Genomic DNA, 10,285 nt, shown 5'->3' on the forward strand with positions numbered 1-10,285 from the left:
TATTTGAATGGTCCTGTAACTTAAAAGAAAACTGGATTTTTAATTTTAAAGATTTCCCTACAAAGAAAAATTCCCAGGTCTAGACAGATTCACCGAAGAATTCTACCAAACATTTAAAGAATTAACACTGATTTTATATAATCTCTTCTAGAACACAGTAAAAGAGGGAATTCTTCTCAATTCATTTTATGAAGCTGGTATTACCCTACTAGCCAAGCCTCTGCAAACCCAGCCTTGAGGTGAGCTTCAATGAACCAAGACTCTTGCGTCACCCTAGTAACAAGACAGTTACCGGAGACCCCAGGCTCAAGGTAGTCTCCTGAAGAATCAGGTTCCTGCCTTACTCCAGGACTGGGCCTGCTCCTATGAACCTAGGCTCTTTGTTTGCCCAGGTGCTGGGCTGGGCTCTATGGATACAGACTCCAGACTGGTTCCTTTGGAGTCAGGCTCCTGGCCTGCCCCAGATTCCAGACTGGATCCTGAGGACCCAGGCACACGGCCAGCCCCAGGGTCAGGCTGCATTTCATGGACCCAACCTTCAGGCCAGTATCAGCAGCCCCAGGTTTAGGCCAAATTCTCTTGCATCAGTCCATCACCAGGACTTCAGGGGCCAGGGTTATTACCCCATGGACCCAAATGCCAGCCCACCCTTATAAAACCAAGCACTAGTCCAGCCCAGCCACAGACCCAGGCACCAGGCCTGCCCACTTGAGGACTCCAGCATCAAGCTCATCTTCAGAATCTACCAGACAATTCACCTACAATCTCTGGACAAGGTGACTGGAGAAGGCCTTTTCCTGCCTAAGCCCAATCTGTGAAGACTGTAAGAGGTGCCTACTTCTTCAAATGTGTAGACAACAATGCAAGGTCACAAGAATTATGAATAATCAGTGAAACATAACACCATCAAAGGAAACTAATAAAGCTCCAATAAATGACCTTAAAGAAATGAAAGTCAATGAACTACCTGATAAATACTTTCAAATAATCTTCATACAAAATTCTGTGAACTACAATAAAACACAGACAAACAAAATTAGTAAAACAATGAATGAACAAAATGAGAGGTTCAACAAAGAAACAAGGACCATTAAAAACAAACAGAAATCCTAGCATGCAGAACAAAATGATTAAATTGAAGAATTCAATAGAAAGCTTCAATAGCAGACTCATCCAAGCAAAAGAATCAGTGAACTTGTGAAGACAATACATTTGAAATTATCCATTCAGAGGAGCAAAAAAATAAATAAATAATTAAATAATTAAAAAATAAATAGAAAAAAGGATGAAAAAGAGTGAAAAAAAAGCCTACGTGCATTATTGGATACCATCGAATGTTACAATCCATTCATTGTTGGAATCCAAAGAGAAGAGAGGAAGAAAAAGGCAGAAAGTTTATTTAAATAAATCATGGCTGATACAACCCAGCAATTCCACTGCTGGGCATACACACTGAGGAAACCAGAATTGAAAGAGACACATGTACCCCAAAGTTCATCACAGCACTGTTTACAATTAGCTAGGACATGGAAGCAACCCAGATGTCCACTGGCAGATGAATGGATAAGAAACTTGTGGTACATATACACAATGAAATATTACTTAACTATAAAAAAGAACAGACTTCCCTGGTGGCTCAGACGGTAAAGCCTCTGTCTACAATGTGGGAGACCTGGGTTCGAGCCCTGGGTTGGGAAGATAACCTGGAGAAGGAAATGGCAATCCACTCCAGTACTATTGCCTGGAAAATCTCATGGACAGAGGAGCCTGGCAGGCTGCAGTCTATGGGGTCGCAAAGAGTTGGACACGACTGAGTGACTTCACTTCACTTCATAAAAAAGAATGCATATGAGTCCGTTCTAATGAGGTGGATGAAACTGGAGTCTGTTATACAGAGTGAAGTAAGTCAGAAAGAAAAACAAAAATACAGTATATTAATGCATATATATGGAATTTAGAAAGATAGTAATGACAACTCTATAAGCAAGACAGCAAAAGAAACACAGATGGAAAGAACAGACTTTTGGACTCTGTGGGAGAAGGTGAGGGTGGGATGATTTGAGAGAACAACATGGAAATATGTATATTATACCATGTGTGAACTAGATCGCCAGTTCAAGTTCAACGCATGAAACAGGGCACGCAAAGCCAGTGCACTGGGACAACCCAGAGGATGGGGTGGGGAGGCAGACGTGAGGGGGGCGGGGTTTGGGAAGGAGGGACACATGTACACCCGTGGCTGATTCACGTCCACGTATGGCAAAAAACACCACAATATTGTAAAGTAATTCACCTCCAATTAAAAATTAAAAAAAAAAAAAAAGAAGTCATGTCTGTGAACTTCCCAATTGTTGGGGGTGGGGTGGGGGGGGGTGGAGATTTGGACATTGAAGTTCCTGAAGCTCATAGATTTCCCCAAATTTTTGATACAGAAAGATCTTCTCTAAAATTCATAATAAGACTAAAATCAAAGACAAAGAATTTTAAACGCAGCAAGAGGAAAAAATCCCACATACACAGGGACCTGCATAAGACTATCAACAGATTCCTCAGCAGAAATCTTACAGGCCAGTAGAGAGTGGGATGACATATTCAAAGTGCTGAAAAACAAGTGTTAGCCATGAATACTAAAGAAACTTTCAAGTTGTCCTTCAGAAATGAAGGAGAGATAAGGACTTTCCCAGACCAAAACAAACTGTAGAGTTATTCACCACTAAACCTATCTTACAAGAAATGCTAAAGGGAGGTCTTTGAGTTGTAACAAAAATATGCTGACAAATGAAAAGAATATGAAAGTATGACACTTACTGTAATGACGAAAATATAGTCAAATCCAGAACACTCTAGTACTGTAATGCTGGTAGATAAATCACTTTTAACTCTGATATAAAAGCAAAAGACAAAAGTACTAAAAATAACTGTGAGTAAAATAATGTGTTAATGGATACAATATGAATAAAAGATGTAAACTGTGGCATTAATAACACAAAATGTGGAAGGAGAAGTTAAGTTAAAGTGTAGAGTTTTTGTATGTGGGTGAAGTTAAGTTGTTATAAACTTAAAATAGACTGTTATGTCTATAGGATGAATAATGTAAAGCTTCATGATTACTACAAGTAAAAAGCCTGTAGTAGATATACAAAGGGCTTCCCAGGTGGTGCTAGTGGTGAAGAACCTGTGTGCCAAAGCAGGAGTCTTAAGAGACTTGGGTTTAATCCCTGGGTCAGGAAGATCCCTGGAGGAGGGCATGGCAACCCACTCCAGTATTCTTGCCTGGAGAATCCCATGGACAGGGGAACCTGTCAGGCTATAGTCCATAGGGTTGCAGAGTTGGACATGACTGAAGCAACTTAGCACACAAGCATGCACAGATATACAAAACAAACATAAAAAGAAAGGAGTCAAAGCATACCTCTACAAAAAGTCATCAAATCACAAAGAAAGACAGCAAGAGAGGAAGAAAGAAACAAAGGAATTACAAAACAGCCAGAAAACAACAAACAGAATGGCAATAGCAAATCCTGTGTGCCTGTGTGCTCACTCAGTAGTGTCTGACTCTTTGCAACCCCATGGACTCTAGACCACTAGGGCCCTCTGTCCATGAAATATTCCAGGCAAGAATATTGGAGTAGGTTACCATTTCCTGCTCCAGGAGATCTCCCTGACCCTGGGATCAAATCCATGTCTCTTGCATCTCCTGAAGAGAGAGATTCTTTACCTCTTTACCTATCAACAATTACTTAAAATATAAAAGAATTAATTATCCAATCAAAAGATATAGTGTGTCTGAATGGATTAAAAAAAATCAGATCGGACAGAGATATGCTGTCTTTTCAAGAGACTCATTTTAGTCTTAAGGACATACATGCACTGACAGTGAAGGGATGAGAAGACATATTCCATGCAAACAGCAATGAGAAGAAGGCAGGAGTGGTTACAATTAGACAAGATAGACTTTAACTCAAAATGGTCAAAAGAGACAAAGGTTACTATATAATGATAAAGTGGCCAATTCATCAAGATGATAATATATAATGCACCAAAAAAAAAATATATATATATATATAATGCACCAAAATTTAGGTACTTCAGTGTACCTAAAAATAAGGCAAGTATTAGTAAATCTAAATGGGAGAAATAGACATATACAATAATAGTAGGTGACTTCAATATCCCAGGTTTAACAATGGATAGATCATTCAGACAAAATATCTATAAGGAAACAGCATACCTAAACAACACCATAGGTCAAATTGATCTAACAGACATATTCAGTACATTCCATCCAAGAGCAACAGCATACACATTCTTTCAATGTACACATGGAACATTTTCCAGGATAGATCTTATATTAGTTCACATAAGAAGTCTTAACAAATTTAAGAAACTTGAAGTCCACATCAAGTATCTTTTCTGACCACAATGATATGAAACTAGAAATCAATAATAGAAGGAAAGTTGTATAATTCATAAATATGTGGAAGTTAAATAACATACTTCTGACCAACCATTTGGTCAAAGAATAATTCAAAAGGGATATCAAAAAATATCTCGAGACAAAAGTGGAAACACAACACACCAAAACTTATGAGATGCAGCACAAACAGTTATAAGAGAGTAGTTAATAGTGACAAAGGCCTACATTATGAAAGATCTCAAATAAGCAGCCCAATGTTATACCTCAAGAACAAACTCAACCTAAAGTTCACAGAAGGAATGAAATAAAATCAGAAAAGGAATAAGTGAAATAGAAACTAGAAGAACCATGGAAAAGGTCATATTTTCCCACTGCCAGACCTCTGGACTGGACGGACTGATGTGGGGTTCAGAATCTCACTCTCATGAGAAAACCTCTGTAATATAATTATTCTCTTATCTGTGGGTCACCCACCTGGGGGGATGGGCTTTAGCTGTTGTTATGTCTTTGGTTGTAGAGGATCTTTTCTAGTAGGTTTCAGTGTTTTTCAATGATGGTTGTTCTGCAGATAGTTCTTCAGATGGTGATTTGGGTGTGTTCAGAAGGTGAGCTTAGGGTCCTTCTACTCCACCATATTCAAAAGAAGATCTTCGCATCAATACCAAGTTTCTTAAAAATAGTTTGTATCTCGAAGCAGCAGGGCATGAAGGAAATAACACTGCAAAGAGAAAAGAAGACCAGCTAAGTCAGTGACTGAGGCATCAATCTTCTCTTGCTACTAAGAGCTATTGTTTTGTAACATGAACAAAATTGACAAAACTTGAGCTAGACTAAGAAACAAGTAGAGAAAACTCAAATATATAAAATTACAAATGAAAGAGAGATGTTACAACTGATATCACAGAAACGCAAAGAAACCACTGTGAACATTTATATGCCCCAAATTGGACAATGCTAGAATAAATAAATAAATTCTTAGAAACATACAAACCATCAAGATTGAATCATGAATAAAGAATCTGAACAGACCAATGAGGAAGGAGTTTGAATCAGCAACTGAAACCTCCCAGACCAATAATGAGTAAGCAATTTGGATTAGTAATTGAAACCTCACAAAAAAGGAAAAATCTCAGACCTCATGGCTTCACCAGTGAATTCTGCCAAATATTTAAAGAAGAATTAATGTTAATTCTTAAATTCTTCCAAAAAAACAGAAAAGGAGGGAACAGTTATAAGTACATTTTATGAGGCCAGCTTAATAATGATCCCAAGGCCAGTGAAGGACAGTACAAGAAAAAGGAAGTTACAGACCAATTTCACTGATGAACATAAATGTAAGAATCATCCACAAAATACAAGCAAATGAAGTTCAACAGAACATTATAAGCATTACAAAGATCATATACCATAATCAAATGGGATTTATCTCTGGGTTGCAAAAATGGTTCAAGATATGCAAACCAATAAATGCAACATATCACATTAAAAGAATGAAGGATAAAAATCATATGATCTCTCAATAGATCCAGAAAGAGTATTTAATGAAATTCTTTACTTGTATTATATGATAAAAATTCAACAAATTTGGTATAGAAGGGTTAGGGGTTATTACTTAAATGCAATAAAGGCCATATATGACAAGCTCATAGCTAACATCATACTCAGTAGTGAAAAACTGAATGCTTATCCTCTAAGATCAAGCCAAGAATTTCCACTCCCAGCACTTTCCTTCTATATAAAAGTAAAAGTCCTAGACAGAGCAATTAGCAGAAAAATAAATAAAGGCCTCCAAACAGGAAAAGGAAGAAGCAAAAAATTGTTTCTGTTTGCAATGATATACACATAAAACCTTGTATGTGTGCTTAGTTGCTCAGCTGTGACTCTTTGCGACCCCACGGACTACAGGCCGCCAGGCTCCTTTGTCTGTGGGGATTCTCCAAGCAAGAAAAATGGAGTGGGTTGCCATGCTCTCCTCTAGGGTATCTTCCCAACCCAGTGATCAGACCCAGGTCTCCTGCATTGCAGACAGATTCATTACCATCTAAGCCTCCAGAGAAGCCCATAAAACCTTAGAAACCACCCAAAAAAAGAAAAAAAAAGAGAGAGAGAGAGAGAAAACCTTTAGAACAAAAAAAAAATTAGGAAAAGGTACAAATACAAAATCAATATTAAAAAGCTGATCCTCTACACAGAAAATCCTAAAGACTCCACCAGAAAATTACTAGAGCTAATTAATGAGTATAGTAAAGTTGCAGGATATAAAATCAAAACACAGAAATCCCTTGCATTCTGATACACTAATAATGAGAAAATAGAAAGAGAAATTAAGGAAACAATTCCATTCACCATTGCAACAAAAAGAATAAAATACTTAGGAATATATCTACCCAAAGAAACAAAAGACCTATATATAGAAAACTATAAAACACTGGTGAAAGAAATCAAAGAGGACACTAATAGATGGAGAAATATACCATGTTCATGGATCGGAAGAATCAATATAGTGAAAATGAGCATTCTACACAAAGCAATCTATAGATTCAATGCAATCTCTATCAAGCTACCAACGGTATTTTTCACAGAGCTGGAACAGATAATTTCACAGTTTGTATGGAGATACAAAAAACCTAGAATAGCCAAAGCAATCTTGAGAAAGAAGAATGGAACTGGAGGAATCAACCTGCCTGACTTAAGGCTCTACTACAAAGCCACAGTCATCAAGACGGTATGGTACTGGCACAAAGACAGAAATATAGATCAATGGAATAAAATAGAAAGCCCAGAGATAAATCCACATACCTATGGACACTTTATCTTTGACAAAAGAGGCAAGAATATACAATGAAGAAAAGACAATCTCTTTAACAAATGGTGCTGGGAAAACCGGCCAACCACTTATAAAAGAATGAAACTAGAACACTTTCTAATGCCATACACAAAAATAAACTCGAAGTGGATTAAAGATCTACATGTAAGACCAGAAACTATAAAACTCCTAGAGGAGAACATAGGCAAAACACTCTCTGACATAAATCACAGCAGGATCCTCTATGACACACCTCCCAGAATCTTGGAAATAAAAGCAAAAATAAACAAATGGGACCAGTTAAAATTAAAAGCTTCTGCACAACAAAGGAAACTATAAGCAAGGTGAAAAGACAGCCTTCAGAATGGGAGAAAATAATAGAAAATGAAGCAGCTGACAAAGAATTAATCTCAAAAATATACAAGCAATTCCTGCAGCTCAATTCCAGAAAAATAAATGATCCAATCAAAAAATGGGCCAAAGAACTAAACAGACATTTCTCCAAAGAAGACATACAGATGGCTACCAAACACATGAAAAGATGATCAGCATCGCTCATTATCAGAGAAATGCAAATCAAAGCCATGATGAGGTACCATCTCACGCTGGTCAGAATGGCTGCTCTGAAAAAGTCTACAAGCAATAAATGCTGGAGAGGGTGTGGAGAAAAGGGAAGCTTCTTACACTGTAGGTGGGAATGCAAACTGGTACAGCCACTATGGAGAACAGTGTGAAGGTTCCTTAAAAAACTGGAAATAGAACTGCCATTCGACCCAGCAATCCCATTTCTGGGCATACACACCAAGGAAACCAGAATTGAAAGAGACGTGTACCTCAGTGTTCATCGCAGCACTGTTTACAATAGCCAGGACATGGAAGCAACCTAGATGTCCATCAGCAGATGAATGGATAAGAAAGCTGTGTTACATATACACAATGGAGTATTACTCAGCCATTAAAAAGAATACATTTGTATCAGTTCTAGTGAGGTGGATGAAACTGGAGCCTATTATACAGAGTGAAGTAAGCTAGAAATAAAACACCAATACAGTATACTAACGCATATATATGGAACAATAACCCTGTATGTGAGACAGCAAAAGAGTCACAGATGTATAGAACAGTCTTTTGGACTCTGTGGGAGAGGATGAAGGTGGGATGATTTGGGAGAATGGCACTGAAACATGTATAATATCACATGTGAAAGGAATCACCAGTTCAGGTTTGAGGCATGCTACAGGGTGCTCAGGGCTGGTGCACTGGGATGACCCTGAGGGATGGTATGGGAAGGGAGGTGGGAGGGCGGTTCAGGATGGGGAACATGTGTACATCTGTAGCAGATTCATGTTGATGTATGGCAAAACCAATACAATATTGTAAAGTAATTAGCCTCCAATCAAAATAAACAAATTTATATTTTAAAAAGATTAAAAAGATAAAATTATGATTAGCATGAACAGTAGACCAATTTAAAAATAATTATTATAATAAAATTTTAAAATCAGTAAAAAATAAAAGCTGCATTTCTAGGCACTGACAGTAAACTATCTGAAAAAAATTAAAATGAGCTCACTTACAGTAGCATAAAAATTACTCAGGGATACATTTGAAGAAGGAGGTGAAAGATCCATACACTGAACACTGTGAAACACTGATGAAACTGAAGAAGACACAAATAAATGAAAGGTATCCTGTGTTATGAATTAGAAGAATATTATTAAAATGTTTATACTACCCAAATCAATTAGAGATTCAATGCAAGAGTTATTAAAATTCCAATGAAATTTTTCACAAAAATAGAAAAGTCTAAAATTCATATGGAACTACAAAAGACCCATGAAAAAGTGATCTTGAGTAGAAAACACAAATTGATTAAAGACTTAACTCTAAGACCTGAAACCAAAAAACTATAGATGAAAATAGAGGAAAATCTTCTTGACATCAGTCTGAGCAACAAGCTTTGGATATGACCCCCAAAACACAAACAATAAAAGCAAACACAGACAAATGGGACTGCAAAATAAAAAACTAAAAGCTTCTGCACAGCAAAAGGAACAATTCACAGAATGAAAAGGCCCCCTGTGGAATGAGAGAAAATACTGGCAAACCCTATCTTAGTTCAGTTCAGGTCAGTTCAGTTGCTCAGTCATGTCCAACTCTTTGCAATCCCATGGACTGCAGCACTTCAGGCTTCCCTGTCCTTCACCAATTCCTGGAGTTTGCTCAAACTCATGTCCATTAAGTCGGTGATTTCATCCAACCATCTCATTCTTTGTTGCCCCCTTCTCCTCCAAAATACAGAAGGAACTCAAACTACTCAATAGCAAGAAAACAAACAATCTTATTTGAAAAATAAACAAAGGACCCAAACAGACAGTTCTCAAACGAACACAGAAATGGCCAACAGATATAGGAAAAAAGTGTTTAATATCACTAATCACCGGCGAAATACAAATCAAAATCAAAATGAGGTAATCCCTCACACTTGTTAGATGGCTGTTATTCAAAAATAAAACTGATAATGAGAGCTGGTGAGGATGTGGAGAAAACACTTGTACATTGCTAGTAGGGATGTAAACTGGTACAGCCATTATGGAAAACAGTATGGAGATTCCTCAAAAAATTAAAAACAGAATTACTCTGTGATCCAGCAATCTCACTTCTGACTATATATCAGAAAGAAATGAAATAAGTATTTTGAAGAGACAGTTGCACTCCCATGTGCATTGTAGCAAATAAACATATTTACAATAGCTATAAGAAAGAAGGAAATCCTTTTATTTGTGACAATATAGATGAAACTGAAGGACATTATGCTAAGCGAAATAAGACAGAAAGAGAAAGACAATTACCGTATGAGCTCACTTATATGTGGAATCTAAGAAAACAACCACTTCCCCGTCAAAGTTGAACTCAGCAAACAGAGGTTACCAGGTGCTGGTGGGGAAGGGGGATGGGCAAATTGAAAGTGAGGAGAAGGAAAACCATATTCTGCACAAATTGAACAAGAAAAGCTGGAGTAGCAATACTTTTATCAGACAAAATATACTTTAAAAGACTAC

This window comes from Budorcas taxicolor, chromosome 4 (assembly GCF_023091745.1).
Source record: "Budorcas taxicolor isolate Tak-1 chromosome 4, Takin1.1, whole genome shotgun sequence".
Taxonomy (NCBI): Eukaryota; Metazoa; Chordata; class Mammalia; order Artiodactyla; family Bovidae; genus Budorcas; species Budorcas taxicolor.